The following is a 27388-nucleotide window of genomic DNA, read 5'->3' as shown; positions in this document are numbered from 1 at the left end:
TAACACCCAGTGCTCATCACATCACGTGCCCTCCTTAATGGCCATCATGCTATTACCCTATTCCCCACCCATACACATTCCAAGAACCCTCAGTTTGCTTCTTACAGTTAAAAGTCTCTCCCTTTCTGATGACTTTCCATTTACTTTTTCCTTCCTTACCCTATGACTCTGTGCTCTTTCTTAAGAATTATTTATTTATTTTAGAGAGATAGCATGAGCAGGAGTGCCAGAGGCAGAGGCAGAAAGAATCTCAAGCAGATTCTGCATGGAGCTCAAGGCCAGCACAGGTCTCAATCTCATGACCTTGAGATCAGGAGCTGAGTCAAAACCAAGACTCCAATGCTTAACTGTCTGTGCTACCCAAACACCCCTGGCAAAGTAATTCTTATTCTCAAAGGGGTAAAATTCTCCTACCAAGTTCAGAAAACCATTTTGTTTATTCATCCGAACTGAGATGTTAACACTCTTAAAAGCACGTGATATCAATGAAAGTAATGAAGATACCATTTGATTATGGTGGGGAGAATTCACCAACATCTAATCTGCACTGTATACTCTAAAAAATTTACACTAGTCAACAGAAAAAGAATATATAAAATAAAAAGAAGAAGAATTTATCTGTGAGGGGGACTTAGTTAAAATTTATTATTGAATTTTGAAAGAATTTGATATTAAGTAAGTATGAAAAATGTGGATTGTCTTAGTCATAAGATAACTGACAACTTAGGTGATCAGTGGAGTTGACATCTTCCAGAATCATGTCATAGCCAATCCAGTTTCTCTTCTTGTAATCAATCAGTGAAGCAATATTAGAAAACTAATATTTTGTGAATAATTATTATGGAAGGACACTTTATTTTAGTTATCACAATTAATCTTTATAGGCCCCTATGAGGTGTCTATTAACTCCAATTTACATAAGCAAACTAGCTCAGAAAGGTTAAATAACTGGTAATGAGATAATGTAATCAGCAAATAATATGGCCTAGAACCCCATCTCTGGAAATAGGGGTTGAGGATTAAATAGTACGCTTATCATGATAAAATAAAACAAAATAATAAAATAAAATACAATGATTTAAAAAAGATTGGTTGAAGATCTCAAGCATACTTCATAGTAAAAGGAGCGATTACCTGAAATAACACCAAAAAATATCATATTAAAAAGAAAATTAAAATTAATGCTACAACAACTCTCTGAAGTAGGCATCAGAATTGTTATTATAAGGTTAAAAAAAATTAAGAGCCTCACCAAGGAAACATAACTAAAGATGATAAAGCTGAAGTTTATCTTTAATATATTGCCACCATTAAATTATGAGCTCCTTGAAAAGACATAGTTTACACAGTAATTTTTTGCCCAGTGATCAACATAATAAATGAAAGGTAATCAATAATTTGCTAAATTTATCTTTTTGCATATATATATATATGTATATATATATCTATATCTTATTGTCATAGAATTGACAGTATTACAATGATACATCCTAAAATGGATATAATAAATCAGGAAAATGATGCTGCAGTTAATATGGTAAATTAAAAACCATTCAGCTCACTTTATAATTCATTGATACTTATTCAAGGAGCATTGAATGTAACAGGGCTCATACTCTCAAGGACCTCACAGTCTAATGGAAACTTCATAAACTAATAAAGATAGTATAATGCCCTCAATAACAGAGGACCACAAAAGGAACAGAAGACACTCAACAAGAGTTTAAGGAAGGTCTTATAGAGGAGTTCATACCTGAAGCTGAATTTGAAGTGTTCATATAAGTTGTCCAATCCGTCTAGGGAAAGAAGTGTTTCAGACAAAGCAACAATGTACACATATTCAAGAAAGCAGATTCAAGAAAAACAACACAATATGTTTAGATATTTAAACACAAACCCAGGGAATAGAAGGAGTAACAAGAGATTATGCTGGGCTCTGAATGTGAAAGACAGCCTCTAAGATGACTCCCGACCACTGCCGCCGCCCCCCCCCGACTCACATCCATGCCTTTTATCCATTGTGCCTTTTATCCATGCTTTTTATCATGCCTTGTATCCAAGGGACCAATGGCTCTCTTCTAATAAGGAGAACACAACAAAAGTGATAGGATGCCATTCTTTAAAAAAGGGGGGAGGTGTCATTCTTGAAATTACGGCACGAAGATACTGTGACTGCCATCTTGTCTTCATTTTCGCATGCTCCTGTACAGTCTTAATTCCCGGAGGTGGGGGGAGGAAGCTGCCATTTTATGATTAGCCTTAATGAAGCCCAAGTGGCAAGAATCTAATAGTATCTAGTCTGCAGTTGGTGAGGCTTCAGGCTCTGCTAAAAACCAAAACCCAGTTAACCTTGAAGATGACTACAGGCTGGTGGACAAGTTGAATGCAGCTGGATGAAAGACTCTGAGCCAGAGGCACCAGCTTAGCTGTGCCTTGGATTTTCACCTGGGAAAGGTACATAGAAACTCTACGTACATACAAGAAACTCTGGGAAGGTACATAGCCATTGGTTTAAGCTATTTAACCTTGGTGTAATACTTTTATGCAATAATAGATAATGATTACCATTGGATAGGGGTAGATTATACTGGCCTCATACAGATAACACTGAGAACACTGAAACTGAACTCAAAAGCAATGGGATATTACAATAAAGATTTCAAAAAGACTGACTGTGTAAGTAAATTTGAATTTAACAAAAATGACCTAAAAGTCAATGATTATGGATATATGGTATTGAGGGCCAGGGTATCAGAGAGAGAAGCCTAATAGATGAAGAATCAAACTTAGCATAGAACAGTGAAGTTGGAGTGTAGGAAAAGGAGCTCAGAAACAGGGAGAAGGCAGACACAACAGAACTTTGTAAGGATCAGTTCAAGGCAGGCAAGTGAAGAGAAGCACCTACAATGATGTCATGGTTTTCCATTTGAATGACTGACTTGATGAAGGGGCCACCATGAGTCCTAAGAAAGATCATTTAGGTTGAATGGGGAAGGACAGAAACAAAGAGAGAGTTCCATATCAGACATTGAGCGCTTCAGGCAAGCAGAGGTGCATGTGTGAACTGGATGAAAGAATCTAAAGTTCTAAAAGTGAGGCCAGCATCCACCCTGAGCATGAACATGGGAGGAGACTGGGAAGAAAAAGAAGATAAAGTAAAAGAGACAAAAGGAGCATCAGAAAAGTGCAAAGGGGGCTGGGGAACCTAGTGTCACATAAACTGGGTAGGAAAGAACAGTGCAGAAGACAGGAGGAAAGTGCCAAAAGCAGCAGTAAAAATAAACATTTGATGCCTAGCAATGGGATGTAGAGAACTGGAAGCATCCGGCTACCAGAGCTATAGCATTTGGTAGATATGTTCCCACAACTGTTGGAGATAATGTTTAAGATCGCTGTTCTGTCTGTCATCGTGTCAGAGCCAGTGTTTTGAGCCCATTAACTCTTATGCCCTTGTATATTTCAAGTCATGTGCTCTGAGAAGGCTATGTGCCATGAGTCCATGGACCATCCTCCAAACTGTTTGTGCTATATGTCAATGAAACAAAAACCCATCATAAACCGGCTTATCATGGAGGACTGTCAATAAAACCTGATGTTAGTGCTGTCTTAAGACCGGGAGGAGGGACATAAACTTCACTCTGAAAAACTAGGGAATAAAATTGTTGTGACTCATCTGGTAATGAAAACACTTACAAGAAAGAACAAATGTGTATCTTCTTGATACCTCCAACAGACATTCTCCCTTCCCCATTCTCCAACTTAATCAAATAAAATATCTTCCCACTCATTAGCTTAAAACACCAAATTAGAGCCATACTGGTTTCTTATAAGACCTTTAGTTGATGAAAACATTTCACCTGCAAAGTAGACCATTATTTTTCAAAAGAGAATAACCCCTTCCCCTTTGCCATTTAGTAACACCACGGTAAGGATGGTAATGTTCTCTTTAGACATTTCCTTTTTCTCTATCATCTGTTTTGTCTCTCTCATTATGTGAAACACAAGGGCGGAGAAAAAGTTTGACTTTTGTCAAACTTTTTCACGTGACCCCAGTAACAAGTTGCTCTGTTTACCCTGGAGGTTGGAAGATGAGTTAAATAAGACAGATGCTAGAGCATATGGGCCTTAAGGCACAACCACCCTTGGGATATCATTTCATGGGTATTTGGTGCACCACTTGGAAAATTAGATGGTTTTCCATGTACATTTATCCAAGTGGGTAGTGGGAGTGTAAGTGCTCCAAAATCCATGAGAGGTTGTGCTCGCCAAGTCCTGTGGTTCGCAACCATAAGTTGTGCTCTTATCGTGCTGTTCATCATGTTCCTACTTAATAAAAAATGGAAAACATTCAGCTTTCCAGCATGATAAAAGCATATGATCAATGTGTTTTCCCTTTCGACTAAAGAGAAGATCTTTTACTTCTGCAATGCCAGATGGATCCAAATGTAATTTTAACTAAAACCCTGTGAGTTAACAGTTCTTAAGTGAGAATTCTGAAACACATGCTCATTCCTCAAACATTTTACAAAAGAGGGGATGAGATAGAAATATTTAACTAATAAGTCGTTATTCTCTTACTCGACATTGGTTAAAGATACTCAGATTTATATTCCTCCTTACTCAATGATGTGGTTGTAACTCAAGAAGACAGGATTATATACAGCATGCAGGCAATTTCAAATCCCCTATCATGCTGTTCTTTTCAGCTATGATTATCCAGCTATGAAAATTGTTTATCCCATCAGCCCAGGACCTCGAAAATAAATGATCAAGAGATTTGCTGGATATCCATGGCCACCCTGAGCTGAAGGTCTTTAATTACCTCTCTAGAGAGATTTTGCATTTTGGTTTTTGGTTTTCTATTTTCTAATACCTTGGTCAAGATTTTTTTCTTCTTATCCCATTTGGTTTTTATAACATAATCTTCTAAACTTATTTTTCATTTTGTATGTTTGGTTTAATTTTAAATTCATATAGACATCTTATATTTTTAAATTAATATCAGTAAAGCAAGCCAACAAAACAAAACTTTGGGTATCACTTGTGATTATCGCGCTGTCTACAGATGACCTAGACATTCTGTTCCTTTAATAAAAACCTAATTTTTTTTTTTACAGAAGCTTTAGGTTCACAGTGAAATTAAGAGAATGGTACAAAGATTCCCAATATACCCTTCAGCCCCACAAAACCGTACAACATCCCCCATTCTTAACATTCCTTACCTAAGTGGTACATTTATTACAATTGATGAGCCTACCTTGACACATCTTAATCACCCCAAAGTCAATAGTTTCCCTTGGGTTCACTCTTGCCACAGACAAACAGAAATGGACTGGTACCAACCATTATAGTAACATACAGAGTATGTTCACTGTCTTAAAAATCTTCTGCGCTCCAACTCTTTATCTCCCCCACATTCCCACTAGTCAGTCCCTGAAAACCACTAATCTTCTTTAGCCATAATTGTGTCCTTTCCAGGTTGTCATATCGTTGGAATCACAGAATACGGCCTTTTCAGATTGGCTTCTTTCATCACTTCATAATATGTGTTTCAGGTTCTCCAGGTCTTTTCATGGCTTGGTAACTCATTTCTTTTTAGTAATAAATAATATTCAATTGTCTGAATATACCAGAGTTTATTTATCCATTCAGCTTTGTTCTCCTTCAATATCATGTTAGCAACTCTGGGTCTTTTGCTTCCCCCCTATGAATCAGTGTGCCAACACCCACAAAATAATTCATTGGAATTTTGACTGGGATTGCATTGAATCTTCAGATTAAGTTGAAAAGTGACATCTTGATATTGTTGGTTTTCCATGAACATAAGATATATCACCATTTATTTAATTCTTTTTCTATTTTATTCATCCTAGTTTTATGTTTGTCCACTGCTAACAGTGGACAAATGGAATTTTGAAATTAAAAATACAATATTATTTATATTAGCACCTCCAAATATGAAACATTTAAGTATAAATCTAACAAAATATGCATATGATCTATATGAAGAAAAACATAAAACTAGGACAACAATTAACCATGTCTAATAACCTTGTATCCTGAAACCTTCCTATAATCATTAGCACATTCCAGAATTTTTTTCTTTATTCTTTCAGATATCCCATATAAACTATCATATCATCTGCAACAAAGATTTATTTCTCCTTTCCCATTCTATACACCTTTCGTTTCCTTTTTTTTTTTCCCAATACAATGTTAGTATGGAGTAATGAGGAAGAGATATACTTGCCTCATTCTTTATCTTAGCAGAGAAGATGTGAATATGACATTAGCTCCAGGTTTTTTGTAGATATTCTTTATCAAGTTGAGTACGTTTCCCTCTCTTCCTAGTTTACTGAGAATTTTTGTTATGAATGGCTGTTGGATTTTGTCAAATGCTTTTTTCTGTATCTATTGATATGATCATGTGAACCTTTTTTAGGCTGTTGATGGATTACATTAGTTGACTTTTGAATGTTGAACCTGGGGATAAATCCCTCTTGGTTGTCACGTGTATCTGCCTTTACACACTGTTGAATTTGTTTTGCTAATATTTTGTGGAGGATTTTTGTATTTATGTATGTTAGACATTTGTCTATAATTTTCTCACATGAAAGAGACAGTTGTGGAGTTGGAGATTTGAAGATAAGAGAGAACATTTAAAACATCATATTGAAGAACAGAAGAGAAAGTTCACTAGGAGATGTAGGAGGATTGCTGGTGATACTGAGGACCCAGCTGAAGTCTGGTGTTCTTTCATTCTCATTATTGGCATCAACCTATACTGTATATATACTTTTTAAATAAAACTGAGAAACCTGAGTATAGTCATGAAGAAGGCATCAAACTGGATTCAAGTAGGTTTTAGTCTCAGAGCAAAGAGTATATTGAAGAACAAAGAACAAAAGGGTTATGGTATGGGTAGAAGAAGAGTTGACATAAGGAAACCTCCAACATGAAAGGGGATGATTTCAGCTGAAAGCAGAAGGTTCAAGGCACTGGAGTTTGCAAGGTAGGGGAGTGAGACATGAAACGTAAAATTTTAAAACCAGAGAAGAACCCTAAGCATTTTTTTATAAGAATTGATGAGTACAGAATTGTTATGGAACACCTACAGACTGAGAAGCTTAGTGGAGATGAGGAGCCAAAAGACTGTGGCTATGACATCATCCTGGAGCTTGAGATCACCTAGACTAGGGATGATAAATGTAAGTGTGAAATGTGTGCCAAAATCTTTAATTAATGAGAAAATGGTGAAAAAATTAATAGATAGCCCAGGTGTATGGCAATTCCATACTCCATCCCTGAAATGATTAATATCTTACCTTATATGGCAAAAGGAACTGTGCATATGTGGTTAGGGTTACTAATCAGAAGAGTTTAAGGATTTTCCAGATGGGTCCAAGTAAACACATGAGCTCTTAGAAACAGAAGGTGAAGTCTGAGAATTGACATACTATTGCTGGCTTTGATGAGGGAGGGTAATATATGCCAAGGAATTAGGCAGCCTTTAAGATCAGAGGTCAGCCACCCCAGCTGATAGCCAGCAAATAAATGAGGACCTTGTAGCTATATCAACAAGGAACTGGATTCTACCAATTGGTAGAATTGGATTCTACCAATTGGATTCTACCAGTTGGCTGAATTATGCTGGAAACAGATTCTCCCTAGACCCTGCCAGGAAAAGCACAGACTGACAGACACCTGAGTTTGGCTTTATGAAATGTTCAGCAGAGTACCCCATTGAGCTCACCAGACTGCTGATACTTCTGTCCCACAGAACTATGAAATAATAAGTGGGTGTTGTTTTGAGCTGATAAACCTATGACAATTGGTTACGGTAGCAACAGAAAAGTAATTCATACCAAGTTGTAAGGATCATTACACCTTTTCATAAAGTAGAAAAATAATTACATGGAATAAAAAATGTACACAGAAAAGGACAGTGATCCTTAGGAATATGGAAGGTACAATAATGAGATTTTAGAGAGGTGGAGGGAATTTATTATCTATGGGGAAAGAGAGGTTTCGGTTAAGGTAGGATATGGAGGGACCTTTTAGAAAGGATAAAGGGAAGATGGTGAGAACTTGGCCAGCTGGGTAGGTTCAGACACCAAGCAGGCTGCGGTATAGATCACATGCTGAGGGAAGGCCATTTTCCTCATGTTGTAAGGGAAGGGCAGTGAGGCACAGCACACATCTTGAAGAGGGAAGATAATCTGTATTTAAAGAACATAAAAACCAGTTATTGAATGCTAGGTGAGCATGGTAGAGTTCATATGTGATGCAAACTTGACGTAAAAATTTTCATTTAAGAAAGGTTAGCATTGAGTTGGGTATTTTTCCAACCTGTAGGCCAAATACCATATTAATCTCGTGCCTTTCAAAACACAGAATTCTTGCAAAGCTTCTCCCTTATTTATTGTTGCTCCATATAACATTTCTGTCTTACTAATTCATGGTTTTCATGTGCCACCTTAACCTCTTTTTAAAATATTCTAGACACCAATAAATGCATGAATAATTTTCAATGACATTGCAATTCATTTTTATTAGGTTTTTAATTTTAATTCCAGTGCAGTTAACATACAGTGCTTTATTAGTTTAAGGTGTATGATATAGTGATTTAATGATTCTATACATTCATGCTCATCGTGGTAAGTGGGCTCTTAATTCCCTTAATGTATTTCACCTATCCCCTGGCCCCCTCTGGTAACCAGGAGTTTGTTATCTATAGTTGAGTCTGTTCCTTACAATTCATATTTACTTAAGTTTTTAAATTCAAACTTGATCCAGTCACTAAATTATTTTAAATAAATATCCTCAAAATTGCGAGAAGAAAAGTATATATCATGATCTATCTGCAGTGGCTATGCCATAGAATAGCCATTAGAAGATGATTGTGTAATAAATGATCATCATTTCAAGAAGAAGTGCCAAAATTTAAATAAGAAATGAGTATGTGTCCCTATGGATCCTGCTTAGCTACTAGAGTCCATTTTAGACATTTTACTAGCTGATAAAACGGTGCTAATTTAGCACTATTAGCACATTAGAATTTTGTGTTTTAAGTTTTGTTTAGTGAGATTTACTGTTTCTTTCATAAGAGGTAGTCTAATATTACAAATATTCTTATTTCTATAACACTAAACTTTCTTGTTGATGAAGAAAAAGTGTGCTATCAGTTAAGAGCTTTACATATCATAGTGAGTAAACACCTACTGAAATTCAGATCAGACCTTTTGAAAATGTCCTTTATTTTCAAGCTGCAACATAAATGACATTGTTTGCTTAAAACTTTAGCATCTAATTTATCTTCAAAAGGGAGCTTTGAGAAACAGGTCATGTTTGATATATGTACGTAAATTAATACAGCACAACCATGTGCATTAATGATCATATTTTATCTCAATTACATTTCTTCATGGCCTTATTAAAATGTTGCTCATAAAGAAGATTTAGCACATGCTGTTAGGAATATCTGTGTTCAAATTCTTTTTTTCATTTTCTCTTACTCTAAGTAAGTACACCCTGGTACTCATTACAGTCCTTTAGAACTGCTTAACTGCTGCTAAACATAGATACCTACAAAGTTCAGGAAACAGGTCAAGTAATAAGTTACTGCTACTAGGGCTTTTATACCTGACTCTTAGTCTCACTGTGATCTTTGACTTACTGCCTCTATGATGCAAAATATGATATAATAAGCATTCAGCTACCCGGGACAAGGTATTCAGTTCTCTATCCCTTCATGTGCAGTCAATAGCTAGCTAATTCAAGGAAGCATATTTTATTCTGGATTACCCTGAATAAATATATCCCACATTTATTATCCTAGAGGTTGGAGCACAGATGTTCTTTGCAGACTACCATTTTATAATTCAGAATCACTCCAAGTAACTCTAATTTTATGAAGCAAGCTTAAACTTGGCAACTAAAGAGAACACAGATTTTGAATGCCATTTGTGCTGTGCAGTTAAATTATTACACATGCCTTTTGGCCAGGTAGAATTATCAATATCCTCCTTTTTTTTCCTTCTGGAGTAATGTACTTTTCCCTCTTGTTACAGCTGTGCAACATTCTTCTCGTCAACCTTTAATCTATGCATCAAAAACTTTCAGGAAGCGAACAATGGTGGTTGATGGAGGAAAATATAATTATGCTGAATGTATGTGCCAACATTTCAAAAAATTCTACAGAAATTTGTAATTAAATTTGCATATTTTAAAACATATCTTTTCAGCATTGTTCTAATAAAATCTTGTGTATTAAGCAAATACTACTCCTTAAGGACAATAGTACAGACTCAGAAAGAGCTGGGTTAAGTCACAACACTTCCTTTGATGAGATTCTAACCTATCTGGATAAATAAAATAAAACGTATGGAGAAGAGTATCTATAAAGCAGCGCATAGGTAAATTCAGAACTGTCCCATAACTATATCAGATATAATCCAAGGATAATAAAAAATGGAGAGATCAGGAAAAATGCATATGGATTGAGAAATTATAGCATAGAAATAAAACCCGTGGACTTTGATCATATAATCTCAGTTATAATCCAGGCTACAATTCTTTCAAGGTATGTGACCTTGGGCAAGTAAATTAAAGTGGGTTAATTTCAGGTTTTTATCTCAAAAAGTGAAAAGGTAGCATTACTAATAGGGTTTTCATAAAATCAAACAAAAGAGCAGTAATTGGCAATTATAAAACACTACGTGTCCCTCTTCAAAATGGTTTACATGCATTAACTTACTGAATCCTCATAACAGCACCATATCCATACTGTCATTCCCTCTTTTTATAATCGAGAAAATAGAGATACACAAAAGGTAAGTAGCTTACAGTCACATCTAATAGTGGAGGGACTGAGATTCTGGCTCTAGAGTTCATGCACTTGAACTATATTATGTTGTTCAATAAATTTACTGATTATCATTTTCATAGATAGAAAGAGTGAGATCTATCCTAGACCTTGAAACATTATTAAAATATAAAGACTCAGAAGAGAGATACCGCATATAGCAATGCTTTAATATCTGTACCTGCATATTAGTGTGCAAGATTTGATTTATAAAATTGTAGTATATAAAATTGTAACTATACCTAAAATTATTCTTTTTCAAAAGTTAGTCATTTTTCTTAAAGATTTCTGTGCACATAAATAATACTTCTGAGAAACTAGGATATATGTGATACCCATCACAACCCACTCAACTCCAAAGAAAGCAACCATATTGGTAATCCATTAAAAATCTGTGACAATTTAATTGCTTTGTTTCTCCATTTAAGTTCACAGGTGTATGGAAGATAAAAATTACTAGTGATGCTTCAGTGTTAGCAGTTGTTACCCTCAATAATAAGGCAATATTTTATTAAAATATTGCAAGAGTATAAAATGAAAAGCAATGACATGATTGATAAATTTAAAAGAACATGCCCTGAATTTTATCTTAGAGACATGACAATCATTGATATTTACTTCCCGGCAAAATACCTGAGGACAACAAGAGTTTTGATATTCTCTGTACTTGTTATTCATATTATCCTGGACCCATTACTTTTTGTTCCACTTCACAAGTAAGATTTTTAAAAAGAGAAATGCAAAGTATTCAGGGTGTCTCGGTGGCTCAGTTGCTTGAGTGTTCGTCTCTTGGTTTCAGCTCAGGTGATGATCTCAGGGTCATGAGATGGAGCCCTGACTCAGGGTCTACCTTTGCCCAGGGTCTGCTTGAGGATTCTCCCACTCTCTCCCACTGCCCCACCCCCACCCATTCATCAGTGTGGGCTCTCTCTCTCAAATAAATAAATAAATCTCTTAAAAATTTAAATAAAAAATGGAAATATACTAATTTCTTTGGATTTTAAGTACTTTGCTGCCTACTATTTTTATTTCAAGGGAAGGGAAACAATGATTATCTCAATCATGTAAATCTATATACTTAAGTGAGAGATAGAAAGTTGTCTCTACCTTCTTATTTGCTCTGGAAATTGAGTAATAATATATGGAGAAGGCACATATTTATATTTAATTTTCCCATGTGACAGTTTACTTAAAGATCTGTCATCACTACTGAAGGATCAATTTGTTTCTAACATAAATCTTAAAAATTAAACTGTTCAAAAATGTAAATATTATGCTAAAAAAGTTACACCCCAGTTTAAATACTAGTAAATAGAAGAATTTGTAATTTTGGAATGCTAACTGGATGTCCCTATCCCTAAAGAAGACTTGGAGCTATAATAGAACTGCTGTCTCAAGAGAGTTAAAATTAATACCATACAGAAGCAAGTTTAAACATGTATAATTAATAGAGAGGTCTATTTCAAATACTTCTTTTTAGTTCTGCTTCATAGAGAAACAAAGAATCTTCTAGACTTAATGTCCTGCCTAATGGCATCTTACAGCTGGACATTTCTTTCTTTTTATCTTTCTTTCTTTCTCTTTCTTTCTTTTTTTAAAGATTTTATTTATTTCACAGAGAGAGTGAACACAAGCAGGGGTGGTAGGAGATGGAGTAACAGGCTCCCTGCTGAGCAGGGAGGCCAATGCAGGGCTTGATCCTAAGACCCTGGGATCATGACCTGAAATAAAGACAGATGCTTAACCGACTGAGTCACCCAGGTGCCCCAGTTGGACATTTCTATATTCGCTGCACTCCCAGTTCCATGGTCCAGAATATTAACCCTGGATGAAACAGTAATGAAATCTTTCAACACAGGGACATCACAGAGTTTAATGCATTTTACTCCACCTGTTATTAAGGGCCACCCCAAGAGAGGTGACATAGGAAGGTAAAGTAGTACAGAAGACCCTTCCATTGAAATGTGGCCTCTTGTTCCCAGTTTGACACATGTGTAAAGGAAAAGCGCATTTCTGTGATCTCTTTCTTTTGAAATAATAGATAACAATGCATAAGGCTTCCACAAATTTTGGAAAAAGCATTTTTTCCACCTTCCATCCTGTCCAGTACTGCTTATCAAGTGAACTGTGAGTGACAATAGCAAGAATGAGGAACTCTACTTGATATCGTTATGCGTGGCAGTCTCAGAAAGGACAGAAACCATGCAATAGCAAAATAACACGTGAAGGACATGTTCAGTACAAGCCCCACGTTACAAACTGCATTGCAACTTTGATAGCTGAAAATTAAATCTTTTTCTTAGTAGATGGGACTGCTATTTTCCATTTCTGCCTTAACTCACAAGATTTACTAAGTAGAAATCCATGTAGGAACCTCAACTACTGTTTCTTGAATATGCAAATTGAGCAATAAAAACACATATTTTAATATCTTGATTTTGAGCATTGGTTGTGTAGATGAAGGAAATTTCAAGATAAAACCAGTATTAATCACGGTTAGTAACGTTGTTCCAGACCCATGTCTGAATGGAAGTGAAAAATGCTTTGTGAAACTTTCTACCTTACAAGCAATTTTCAATACATTTATTCAATTGGTTACAAATTGTGAGCTTTTAGAAATATATATTTTTATACCTCATATGGCTTTATGTGCTTTGTAATGACCACAAAAACAATCTTCTTGGGTGTTTATTTTGCATCAGGTAAGAATATTTAATTGTGCTTCCTGTTTTTCTTTACATGTAAAGTGTTTACAGTAATAGAAAACATAGTAAAATCTATGGCATTTTAAAGTTGTTTTCACCAAAGCATACAAATTCTATGAAAAATAACCCATCAATATATAACCACAGTTTTGCTTTTTTTCTGCTTTTAGGTAAATACATATACAAATGTAACAGTCTACAAATGTGTAAATAAATCCTCAACTCCTTCCAAGAAACGTGTTTATCTCAGGACATTAGTCTAAATGTGGTCAGGAAGAAAAGTCACTGCAAGTTACAGAATAAGGGAGTTTTTATACAAGGACTAGAGAAAGCAGGCAAATTTGGGAGGCACCGTGCCCAAGAAGGGCTAAAAATGAGAGCCCATGGAGGAAGCCATAATTGCACTAGTGGCAGCCAGGGAGCGCTGGGAAGGTGTACAGAGCCTTGGGTGTGATCAAGTCCAGGCATGTGTGCAACAGTCTCTTCTGCAAATAGCCCTGAATCTGAGCATTAGCATGCATGACGCTTGGACTTATTGATAGATACATTGCTCATTAGGAAACAGATTTTTGTGTTTCTATAAATGAAGAGAGGATTTAAAGGGAGGTTAGGATGGGCAGATTGGCACAGAATACTTTTTTCATCCACCAGGAAGTGAGTGGAAAAATCCTGTTCTCAGAGGGGCAATCTGACCCACTTCCTTGCCTGTGATTGCTATCTCTGACACTCTCCGCAGTGCTGAGATCAAAGTTTGGACTCGGCTGACTCACCCTTCCAAGGATCCAATTTCCGGGAGAAATGCCACTCTCTCTGAAACTTACATTTCTGGACATTGCAATAGACAATAATTTGCAATTTACTAAAGGTGCTTATTGGTGACTTCTCCACATCATTATTCAAGATACACTTATCTCTATATTTCAGCACTTATGGAATATATTCAAGTTTTTTGCATCAATGTTAAAACAAGAGATCCAAATCACCACAAGCAGCTGATATTTCTTCTGTAATACTAGCAATTCTTAATTCAACAATAGATTTTTGATAGTTGCTATAAGACATTAAAGTTCTTATCATGGCTAGCAAATATAGCTTGAGTGTGATTTCAACATAAATATGGATATTAGAAGAAATAACTTTAAAATAAAGATGTAGGTCCCATTCACGTCTATATGTGTACACATGTATTCACATGTTTTTCTGGGAGACTGGGAGGCTCTAACAACAATCAAAGCAAATCAAAGAACTTAAAGTAATAATAACAAAACCTCAAGTGCCTCCTGGTGCCTTGTGTTTCAGGATAACCACTGTCGAAAATACACTCCATCTATACACAAATACACTGTATTTATGACTCATTTCAATTATTCATATGTGATGAAACCATGGAAAATGGGGGAATCTTATGTGTATATAGATACATTAAATAGGACAGTCAGAAAAAGACTGACACCGTATTGTTCTAATTATATCTTATCTTAGAAAAGGCAAAATTATAGACACAATAAAAAGATCAGTGGTTGCCAGAGCTTTGTGGGGAGATGGGAAGGATGCATAGATGGAATACAGAAGATTTAGGTAATTTTTTTTAAAGATTTTATTTATTTATTTGTCAGAGAGAGAGAGAGTGATTACAAGCAGGGGGAGCAGCAGGCAGAGAGAGAATCGGGCTCCCTGCTGAGCAAGGAGCCTGGTGTGGGACTAGATCCTAGGTGCCTGGAATCATGACCTGAGTGGAAGGTAGACACAACCGACTGAGCTACCCAGGTGTCCCAGATTTAGGGAATTTATACTAGTCTGTACAATACTGTGGTAGTAGATACATGATGCAGTTCATTTTTCGAAACCTACAGAATATCACGACAAAAAGTATGCAAATTAGAAAATTGTTAAGAAGTTAGATCATCCCAGGAAGGAACTTGACTTTGTGACAAGAGATTCTATCTGTTGCAAATGTTCGAAACAACCTCACATAAGGGGCTGGGGGAAGGTGCTCATCTAAGTAACTTTGGAAATGGGTGGAATCTGTATGACCAAGATCAAAATGAATGCAACTCAACACTGCTTTCTAGTTGATACAAGTTAACAATTCTGATTCTGCTGTCACAATTCTGGTACATGTATACACAGCTGAACGTGTCAGTAGATAGATGCCTCAATGGTAAGGTGGGACTTTACAGATAAGCAAATTGAGGAGGCTAGAATCATCCACATGGTAATGCATTAGAGGTGGAGACATCAGTAGGAACTCATGTTGCACTCAATATGATACAGCTGGTTACACCTAGAAGTATTTGTAGATATTCATGCATAACTATACATTTGCATATATTTTCTTGCTTAGGCAGGTGAGATAATCTCAAAAAACTGAAGCCCCAGTGGTCAATCAACACTCTGAGCTCCTGAATTGTGGCTTCTAATACCGTTCTCAGAAACAAAAATAGAACAAAACAAAAGCAAAAGAAAGAAACAAAAACCCAGAGCTCTTGGGAGAAATGGTTGATTCCAGGACTGATAAAGAAGATATGAAAAATGATTCTGCAATACCTTGTGGTGTCAAAAAGTAGGGAAATGCTGAGCACACACAAGCGGACACTCATGGGGGTGTGTTGGAGGGATGCAAGGGTCAACTGAGAGAGCTCCCAATAGCCACAACAGGAGCCATTTGACCAAAAAATAAAGTTGCATTGGATTATAACCCAAAGTATAAAATAAGTAGGCATGAGTACTTACTGATGACTAAATGACTGCATAAATTTAATAAATGGTAGAGAATTCTTGTACCAAATAATTCAGAATAATGTATAGGTTCTCCATCCTACAGAAAGGGGGACTTTCTACTTATTGAGTGCAGGCTGCACATAGTGATTTCCTTCCAGAACACAGTATAGAAAGGTTGGGGGACTCTACAGTAGATAAATCTGAAAAATATCAGCCAGGTGATTAAGTCAATATTAACAATGATAAGTATGTGAGAGCATATAGCCTTGAGATGATGTCACAAAAATAGCATTTTACATCTGTGCTTTTCTTTCCAAAAACCTGTAACTGCAATCTACTTATGAGACAAACATCAGACTAATTCCAATAAAAGGGCATCCTTCGATACACCTAACCAGTACTGCTTTGTATCTGACCTCAAAACTGTCAAGGAAAAACAAGGAAAGTCTGAAAACCAGTCACACTGGAGAAAAAACTAAGAAGACACACAAACATCCTTCTGAATAGGATCATGGAACGGAAATAGGACATTAGGTAAAATCTAAGAAAACCTGAATAAATTATGGACTTTACTTAATTATGTATTGATAGTGCTTTGTTCATTTTAACAAAGGTACCATTACTGATACATGATGTCAATAAGGGGTACCATGTGCCGAGGTATATGGAGACTCTGTACTATCTTTCCAACTTTTCTGTAAATCTACTACTCTAATGTAAAGTTATAAAAACATGAAGATGACTAAGAGATGATCTCCATTCTCGAGGAGCTCACAATCATTAGACAAGGCAAAGCGTCCATAAGTTACAGTCAAGTATGATGAGTTTTGTGATAAAAGGAAGCATGGGACATTGAGTGTTCAGTGGAGGGGCACCTGACGTGGCTGGCAGGTGTAAGGAATCTTGGGGAAGAGAGTGATTCTGAACTGAGCATTACAGGAATCAAGAAGTCAAGAGGAAATGAAAAATGCAAGAAGTAATGGGGTCTAACCTTTATCACCGGCATCAAGCAAATTCTCCAGACATCTACAGCCACCCCAACTTGGATTGCAAGTCTCCATTCCTGCTTTATCTCCCACCCCCTGACTTCACAGTATAATTCACTCTCCGATCAGCTCCTATCAAACATGGATCCTTGATCTCCGAATTCTTGTACTGTCTGGCCTCCTCTGCACATGTTGCCACATGGTGGATGGTGAGCACATTTCTCTCTCTCTCTCTCAATTTTATTTATTTATTTGGACAGAGAAAGCATGTGAGCAAATGGAGGAGGGTGTGAGGAAGGCAGAGGGAGAGAGAATCTCGAACAGACTCTGAGCTGATTCGCGAGACCAACACAAGGCTCGATCCCGCGACTCTGAGACCATGAACCAAGTTAAAATCAAAAGTCACATGCTTAACCAATTGAGCCACGCAGCCACCCCCACTTTTTTGCCTCTTTAAAAGGCTCTGCAGTCTTCTGTACCTGCACTGTTTCCCTAGTCCTACAAAATTCCCAAACCTTACCAGGTTATGAGTTCCCTCCCTTCTTCAAGCTCAAAGCATGTTTACCGTACTCTGACTCCTTTTTGAATAATTCTACCCATTCACTTTCATTAAAATATTGCACAAAAACTTTGAAATTATTTATATTTCTATTTATTTATATATTCTTTTCATTAGTTATATTCCTTAATTCTCCAAATAATGGGTTTTTCTTGGAATTTGTGTTTTGGAGTGATAAGACTCCTCATCTTTCTTTTACTTGATCAAGGAAAAAATAGGAACTCATGTCTATTGACAGTTAGTGTTTCAGGAATTAAGGCATGTAAAATATGTCAACTCTCCAGATTCCCCCAAATGCCTCTGAGCTAAATATTATTGCTGTTTTCTAAAACTACAGGAGGTCACTGGGGCTACAATGCCCACACAGACATCTAGTCTAGCCAGAATCCTGAGTGTGGAGTCAAACCAGCACCAGAGCCCAGGCTGTTTTGGCTCCAGCCTGCGACCATCTGCATGCAATCTAGGGGACCCATAGAGACAGATTCATTTCTCAACATTACACATCTCTGTAGTGTCAGGGCCAGAGTGATTCTCAGGTCTGTGTAGTGGCCACACTGCTCAGCTAGACCTATGACCTAAAGCAATCGTGCAGGACCCCAGTTCATCAGTTTCCTCAGTTTTATAATGGGGCTGAAGAGAGCACCTACCGCATAGGTTGTGGTAAGGAATGGAGGGTCTCATGCTGCGGCCATCATCATTCCTGTCAGTACCCATAGCTGTCATAGCACTTGTTACTTGTTTTGTTGGTGGTGTTTTTCTCTTTTTGGCCCTCTTGGGCACAGAAAACATGCAATGCTTATTTGTTTTACAGTTTCTGGTTTTACTTCTATGACAGTCCTCCCGTTTTCCAGAATATAAAAAAACGAAATGGTATTTGACTTTAGTTCAAGAACTTGACAGTTGAGTCATGCTTTAAGAAAAAGAAGGGTGTCGTTTGGGCTGTCAAGAAAATATGGGGATTGTCACACAGCTTTGGGCAGGTGGTGACAGGGGCTGAGCTGGTGCCCGTAACCTTTCTCTTTCTCTTTCTCTTTCCAAGCATCTTTGTGCACCAAGAAAGGGGACATTGACCTTGAGAGCACACGGAGAAGAGATACTATTTCAAATGAAGCAATAAAATGTGTAATATATGTTAGTAATTAGAGAAACTGTTTCACTCTATTCTCAGGTTTAATAGCTTCTCAAAGATGGTGAATAAGTTAAGGGAGTTTTTTAATATTCCTCCGAAATACGAATCCATGTACAACCTTGTATTACATAATTAAAAATGTCTTTGATCTGAAGGTCTTAGATTTATCCTCACAAATTAAGTGTTGAACATCGGATCTCCCAGTTTTATTCATAATGCAAACAAGTAAAGGCAAGCAGGGCCACTTCCGGGGGGTCCTCAACACAGAGGGAGAACTGTACCTTGATTCACATCAAACACCATCATGTGTCACCTGGGAAGGAAGGCTGATGGGCAGCATGAGAGTTACCTTAACTGTCCCGATGAGAACGGGAGATACAACTTAGACATCCGGGGAAAGTAGACAACCACATACTCAAATAGATCCGTAATGCAGAAGAGGTGGAACTCACCAAAGACATCTCTCTACTTTGTGAAGTCTGTGAGGCTGACCCAGCACCATCACCTCCTATAACTCTGCTGCAAATAACAAAAGGATATCGCATGAGAAAATACTTTGAAAATAAGAAGTGTAAGAAGTATGTTTGCTGTGTTTTCATTCTTTAAGTGGGATATGCCCATGGCAAAGTGGGTAAGTGCCCACCTGACCATTTTTGTATGGTTTTATGAAAAGAAATGGGGTGTTAGCAGTAATTCAGATAAATCCAGTAGAGAAGTAAAGATTTGTTGGGAAGACTAGGTTTTTATTTTCAATTAATAAAAAGATGCTATTAACAGGTGCCTGGGTGGCTCAGTGGGTTAAGCTGCTGCCTTCGGCCAGGTCATGATCTCAGGGTCCTGGGATCGAGTCCTGCATCAGGCTCTCTGCTCAGCAGGGAGCCTGCTTCCTCCTCTCTCTCTCTGCCTGCCTCTCTGCCTACTTGTGATCTCTCTCTGTCAAATAAATAAATAAAATCTTAAAAATAATAATAATAAAAAATAAAAATAAAAAAATTAAAAGATGCTATTAATACTGAAAGAAAATATTATCACAACCCAAGCTTTTCATGGAGTTCATTTAATAGAGTAAGATATCACCTGTCATCTAGACTGATGTGCAGTGCTGATGATGTACCTTCCATTGTAAGGATGCTATGATATTTCATGAATGAGCCTAAAAATCAGGTTAGTACAGTTGAGGGGAATAAATCATGGAGATGCCAGGGATCGAACCTGGGACCTTATGCCTGCAAAGCATATGCTCTACCATTGAGCTACATCCCCAAATACAGAGATAGCCTGATATGGAGATGAGTTGGCACAGTTAGTCCTTTTAAAAAGATGGGCAGATGATCTCTAGGGAATGAAACAGCCCTGGGTTCCTATGGTTTCAAATTCCAGTCACGGAGCGTTCTTAAGCATTCCTCAAGGGACGTTTTGCACCATTAATATAGAATTGCCCTGCTGCTTTAGAGCTCAGTATCGTGCTAGCTTCCCAAGCCTTATTTATAGACATGATGAAGTACCACCTTCCTTCAAAATTCATCTTATTTCTGTGGTCTCCTACTCATCCATCCTAGAAAATATTTTAATTATATTCCACAAAGTCCCTATGCCTTCTATAGGGGAAGGGAAAAAATCTTTCTTCTTTTGTCCCTTAGTTTCTGTGACTGGAGCCTTGAAAATTAGACCAACAGAAAGTGGATTAACAAGAAAAAAAGAGAGTTTCTTACTAATTCCCTCCCACCTCCATCCCCCCAAACACAACGGGGAGAAACCCAGCAATGAGTAACTCAAAGGGGTGTTTAGAACAGGGGAACTATCAATCAGTGGGAAGTGACAGGACAAAGGAAGAGAGGTTTAGATTTTTAGAGGTGCAAACTGGGGTAAGTAAATGTATAGGGGAAACCCAGAGGGAGATAGGGGCTCTCCAGAGGGTCTGAGGGTGTAGAGTCTTCTCGGGATGATGCTACCCCCAGTGGAGGGTTGGCATCCCCTTCCTGGAACATGTGAGTTGGGAGCATTATAACAGGAATTTAGGGTCTGCTTCCAGGAAAACAGTTGCCTTCATCTCAAAATCATCCTTGTGCCAGAGTGCCTTATTTGGGGGCGGTGTATTCTGAGCAAACTTCATATCCTTCCTGGGGTGAAGGTCACAATAAGGGGTCTTGTTACTAAGAAGAGAAAGATGAAGGAGTTGACTTGTTGCCGTAACAATACTCCCCTCAGTACAGGGAAATGGCTTTCTGGATCTAGCAGCCCACTCAAGTTACAGGCACTGCCCGGACCAGAAGAAGCAGTCTCGCTCTGAGGGGAGCATGCACGTTCCAGGAGGACCTGAGTCCAAGCTGTGGAGAACCATCAGCACTTGATTTTCACCAGCTCTGACGATAAAGATGAAAGAGTGATTTGATAAATAACATTTCCACAATGAGAGGACAAACAGGAATACCAGATGTAAATGAAAGAGCTATTCTTTGGTTTCGTCTGCTTGATTACCACAACCCATAATGCTGAATGCAGCATATCCCTTGATAGGATTATTAGCGTAGGGCTCTCTAAATATTTGATGAGCTCATTGGAGCCTTACAGAAAATCTAATTTCCGGGTTATCGCTAACAGCATATTCTGGCTCTGACACTCCTTCTCTTTGCTAAGAAGATGCAAACTTTAAAACACACTCCTGCTCTATCTTAGCAAATTTGGACATTCTTGGCCAAGATAAGATCAGAAGCTAAGAATAACAAACTCATTTATGAACTAATTCAATGATATAAGATACACTTACCTATATCAGTGAAACTAGTAGAGGACAAGGTCCAAAATAATAAAGGGTTACCAAAAGAAAAAAAAAAAAAAAAAAATATATATATATATATATATATATATATATATATATATATCCTCTCTTTTTAGCTCTGGTTCCAATATAATGATGGCTTTAGAAAAACCTTTATCCTAATATTGTCTTCTATAATTCTAGATATTTAACTTCAGATGTATATACTGATATTCCTTTTGAAAAATATGAAAGTACAGAGTAATTCAATATTGATTAAAATAAGTCCAAAATATAGATAATTCTCTTGAGCACGACTATCATTATAGTCTTTAAATCTCTTACCTTAATATTGCTGGGTCTTCATCCATCCATGAAAACACAGCTAGTAAAACTAGATGTGACTGAGGTGCAAATCACTCCCTCTCTACCAGACCTCCATCCTGCCATGCACTTTCCTATAAGATACTCTACACTAAAGACTCAAAGAAGAGAGTAGTGCCTCAAATGTTTATCCTATGACTGTGCCCAGGAGTAGGCATGCAGAATAAACCTAAAATAAATTACTTTAAATGCTTCTGGATAGTCATAGAAAATTTAATTTGTCCTGAAAAGACTTTTGAGTTTGAAACAAAATGAGCAAATTCAACAAGATTATGAAGGTTCTGTATTTTCTTTCAGTCCATAAATGTAACTTTCTTTCTGTAAAGTTATTCTCAGAGAGATTTATGCTTGTTTCCTTATATATTGACTTAATTGTCCAGAATCCATGCACATGAGGAATTCACCCTTGTGAAAGAGTGGGTTTCACTAGATTGTTCAGCTGCAAGATTATGGGACCTTATCCCGAGTTAGATGCTGACTTAAGTCGAGCACGTTCGTTGCTACCACACAAGAAAGATTGTCCATGCCATGTTTCTTGTTGGAAGCACAGAAGTAGGAGAGCGTCCATGTGCCCACTATCTCTCTCCTCCACCCTCTGCCTTTTGCTGGCTTCTCTCCCTCTCATAAATGCTTTGCACATAAGGACTCATACATTTGTGATATGAAAATAAGCTTTCAAGATGCCTTCTCTTTCTTATCTGTGCATTTGCTCTGCAAAAAGCACTGAAAAGTACCAATTTAACTCTTGTTTTTGTTAAATGTAATTTGATAGAATAATAAGATTTTATAGTCAGTGTGCATGGATAAAATTTCATTGTGAAAGTCCATGGAATTACTTAAAAATGTATATTTTGCAACATATACTCAACCTTCCTCTATGAAAAGGACAGAGAGACTTGAGAAACAGAACACTTGAGGACAATACATGAGCAAGAATGCACTGTATAATTAATTATTTTACTCTTTCAAATACCATACTTAAGCCAAATATTCTTTTGTTACTAGGAATATGATTAAAAGAACTATTGTTCTCTCTCTCTCGAAAGCTCACAGTCTGGTAGAAAGAAAAACATATAGAGTAAAAAAATGCATGTGGTATGGTTCACCTAAATAGCAGACGATGTGGACAAAGAACCCCAAAATAGCAGTGACTTAATCTTCCAGAAAAGGTTATTCTTCACACATACAAAATCTCTTAAAACATATATGAGGTAAGGACAGGATCACAGATGGGAAGTTTCTGCCCCACATTGGTCCTTAGGGACTCAATTTGACAGCATCTTAACCATCTTTATAGTCACCGGCCCCATCAACATTAAAAAGGGGAACGTGGAGAAACATCGAGGTTTCCTCATTGTTGTGGTCTGCAAAAGTCTGGCACGAATACAAGAGTCACAGGAAGTACAGTCTTCCGTGTGCGGAGGGAAAGAGAATACAGATAGTACTAAGCATCGGAAGTATCTACCACAAGGCGTGCTTGAGTAAAGCAATATGAAACATTGACCTTTCAGTGGTTTGTGAAACGGTGGTGGGAGAACCCATGGGGGACATAAGGAAACCTTCCAGACTCCTTGCTGGCCAGTGAGCTGGTGACATCTACTCCCTCCCTCAACTGGGAACCGGCAACACTCTGATGTCACCTCAAATAATGATCCTCCCCCCCACACACACACGAAGTCTGGGTACTCATACCCAGACCTGTAAGTTTGCTACTTTCCATGGCGAAGGGGATTCTGTGGATGTGAGCAAATCAAGGATCTTGAGACAGAGATTATCCAAGAGGATACAGGTGGGTCCAATGTAATCATAAGGGTCCTTACAAAGGGAAAGAGTAAGATAAGGAGTTCTGCGACAGGAGTAGGGGTCAAAGTGATGTGACGGCTTTGAAGATGGAGGAAGGGGCCAGAAGCCAGGGGATGCATGTGCCTTTGGGAGATGAAAAAGGCAAGGAAACAGATTTTGCCTTAGAACTTCAGAAGGGGGGCGCCTGGGTGGCTCAGTGGGTTAAGCCGCTGCCTTCGGCTCAGGTCATGATCTCGGGTGCTGGGATCGAGTCCCACATCGGGCTCTCTGCTCAGCAGGGAGCCTGCTTCCTCCTCTCTGCCTTCCTCTCTGCCTACTTGTAATCTCTGTCTGCCAAATAAATAAATAAAGTCTTTAAAAAAAAAAAAAAGAACTTCAGAAGGAACTAAAATGCTCACCCCTTAATTTAACAAAAGTTTTAAGTTTTAGGTGTTCAAAGTAACAGATTATTTGCCTCTAGTCATCATTTTTGGTTGGACATTCTATACATGTCTAGTAGACTCTCACCAAATCTTAGCAAATCTTCAGGGCCCATATCAAACACCAATTCCTCCATAGCCCTTTTCAAAAGACTTGAACAAATGTTTAAAAGAGTTGTGGTATCTCTTCAAGTAGTTTGCACATTATTTCCTTACACATTCTAGATTTAACCTTTCTTCTTTTAAAGTATTTCTTACAATTTGAGTTGTATATATGGTTTGATATGTATATATTATATAAAATATGCAACAACTTAATTTTGTGTATATTTCTTTTTTTAATGCCTTACATAGAATTAGGCACATGATGAAACTTAAATAAAAATTTCTTAATGAATTTAACATGTAAATCTTATTATATCTGTATATATAAAAAATTTCCTTGTTCCAGTTTTAGAATTTTAAAGTTCTAAAGGAAAGTTTTAAAATCCTTTCTAAATTTCATACTCAGCTCACAGAATCAGAAAAAAGTTTATAAGCACAAAATATGAAATAATGGCATCAAGACTATAGACTTACACAAATATAAAATCATAAAACCATAAACTTATGCTGTTTTAAGGCATGAAATTTGTGGCAATTTGTGACAGCAACAATCATAAGGGAATATACCCCGCCACCTCTTTTGGCCACTGGCTGTGGCACAGGTTCCCTATCCACATCTGGTGTGGGTGGAGAGGGGCTCAGGGTGATGTGGAAAATGGAAAAGGACACAGCAGGGGACGGGGAGTTTGTCTCTGAGTCTATTCTCACAATCATGGGATCTGACCCCCCTTTGGATCCAGTCTTCTGTTATGGGGTAAATTGAGACCCTCAATATTCAGATACCAAAGTCTTAACTCAGTGCCTCAAAAATCTGAGAACAGGGTTATTGCAGACATAATTAGTTAAGATGAGGATGCACTGGAGTCAGATGGGCCCTAATCCAGTATGACCAGTGTCCTTATAGAAGGGAACTCTGGATACAGACACACACACACGAGAATTCCATGTGAATACAGAGGTAGGGTGATGAGTCTACCAGCTAAGGACTGCAGACCAGCCACCAAAAGCCAGGAGAGAGCTGGGGCAGATTCTACCTTGTGAACCTTAGAAGGTACCAGTCCTGAACACACCTTGACCTTGGACTTCTGGTCTCCAGAACTGCCAGAGAATAAGTCGCCGCTTAAGCTGCCTTGTTTCTGATACTTTGGGCAGCTCCAGCGAGCCAAATCGCCCTCCTCCACCATGACTCAGCCTTCTCTCCACAGTGGTTTCTCACAGTTCTTGGATTAGTTTTCAGAACCCATTCACTCTGCTTGCTTTTGTAGCCTCCTCAAGGTTGCTGTAATGGGGAGTCATCCTATAACTGCATTTTCTTCTCATTTCGGTGGAAACAGTCTGTTTATATTTTTATCACGTACAACTTCTCAGAGAGTAAACACATATCCACTTACTGGTGCTCAGCATTTCAGGCAAAGCTCTTTTTAGGATTGATTTCATTTATTATCGATGAAGTTTTCCTCTCATACCCCTTTGCTGATGTTAATAATTCATCCCAGTATTAGAAATGGTGATGTCGTCTCTGACGTATTCTCCTTTCGTTTTTAATTTTTATTCACCAGTGTAAAGTCAGTGAATTCTGCCTGTGGTGTCAGTCAACAGGAGGATCTCCACAGAAATTACCTCAGGTCCTATTTCACTGTGGCCCCAGCTATAAAATGCAATTATATAAGAACATCAGCATATAAGTCTACTGAAATCTTTCTTCTGCTCATATTTAAGTCTTCACAAAGATTGGCAAAAGCTCCTCATATAACAAGAACTCAAAAGGATTCAAGGGTGGCAAAGAATACTTTTCATATAGGCAAATTGGATGCCATAAAACACATGTCATTGTCTGATTATTTCTACCCATCCCGTCAACCTCACTCTGAGATGTTATTTCAGGGTAAGAGGGAAAAATGATATTCTCAAAAACCCAAAACCCAAACCCAAAACCCAAACACAAATATTTGTGTTTATATTATCTTATGAATGAAAAAATGTTATGGCTATGTAAAACCGACAGGAGAATCTAAACAAATTCTTCCCAGAGTTTATTTTAGTGGTAGCCATTTTGTCATTGTGAATTATATGAACTTACTTTAACTGGAATTAAACACTTCAAAATCAAATGAATTTTCCCCTGTTATTTACATGAGAAAGCTCTTACAACCATAATTTTGCTTACAATATGCTTTTTATGATATTTTATGATTTTTAGTTATTAGAGGTTCTAAGTAACTAATTCTTTGTCTCTAGTCAGCATTGGTAGTTGAATTTTGTCACATTTTGTAGAATTTCACTGAAATCTTACAGTTTCCTCAAGGTCCATATTAAGCACCAATTTCTATGTAAGTTCTTCTCAAACAACACTAACATGTTAAAAATAGTAATGTTATCTATTTAGATAGTTTAAAAGCTATTTTATAGCACATTTTATATTTCATCTTTTGTCTTTTGATATATTCTTTTATTGTTCAAAAGCAAAATCTTTGAATACAGAGATCAGGGACTTTGATTTTTGTTTCTTTTTTACAATGTTTTGAATAAGGGTGGGCACACAGTGGAGCATGAACATAATTTTTTCTATTTAAGTTACTATGTCAGTCTTATTTTATGTGTATTATTTTAAAATGCTACTTCACAAAATGAAGTTGCCTTAGAAAAGCTGTTTGGTTTTTAAAAATGTAGGACACCTCTGTGGCTCAGTCGTTAAGCGTCTGCCTTTGGCTCAGATGGTGATGCCAGGGTCCTGGGATCGAGTCCCACGTGGGGCTCCCTGCTCAGTGGGGGCTGCTTGTGCCTCTCCCTCCTCCCTCCCTCCTCCCCCATCCTGCACTTTTCTGCTCTGTCTCTCTTTCTCAAATAAGTAATTAAATGATCTTTTAAAAAATGTAAAATCCCAAAGAAAAGTTAAAAATTCCATTTCAAATTTCATATTCAGTTGCAGGACATGTGTGAACATAAAATGTATCA

General features: G+C 37.4%; 1 non-coding gene across 1 annotated transcript; it reads right to left on the bottom strand.

The window, feature by feature from the left end:
* Positions 1–20155: 20155 nt before the first annotated feature.
* On the bottom strand, positions 20156–20227 carry TRNAA-UGC. The gene has a single exon. It is a non-coding gene; the product is annotated as a tRNA-Ala (tRNA).
* Positions 20228–27388: the final 7161 nt, after the last annotated feature.

The sequence above is a fragment of the Mustela erminea genome, chromosome 13 (genome assembly GCF_009829155.1).
Source record: "Mustela erminea isolate mMusErm1 chromosome 13, mMusErm1.Pri, whole genome shotgun sequence".
NCBI lineage: Eukaryota > Metazoa > Chordata > Mammalia > Carnivora > Mustelidae > Mustela > Mustela erminea.
The sequence above is the reverse complement of the archived record's forward strand: the minus strand, read 5'-3'. Positions and strand labels throughout refer to the sequence as shown.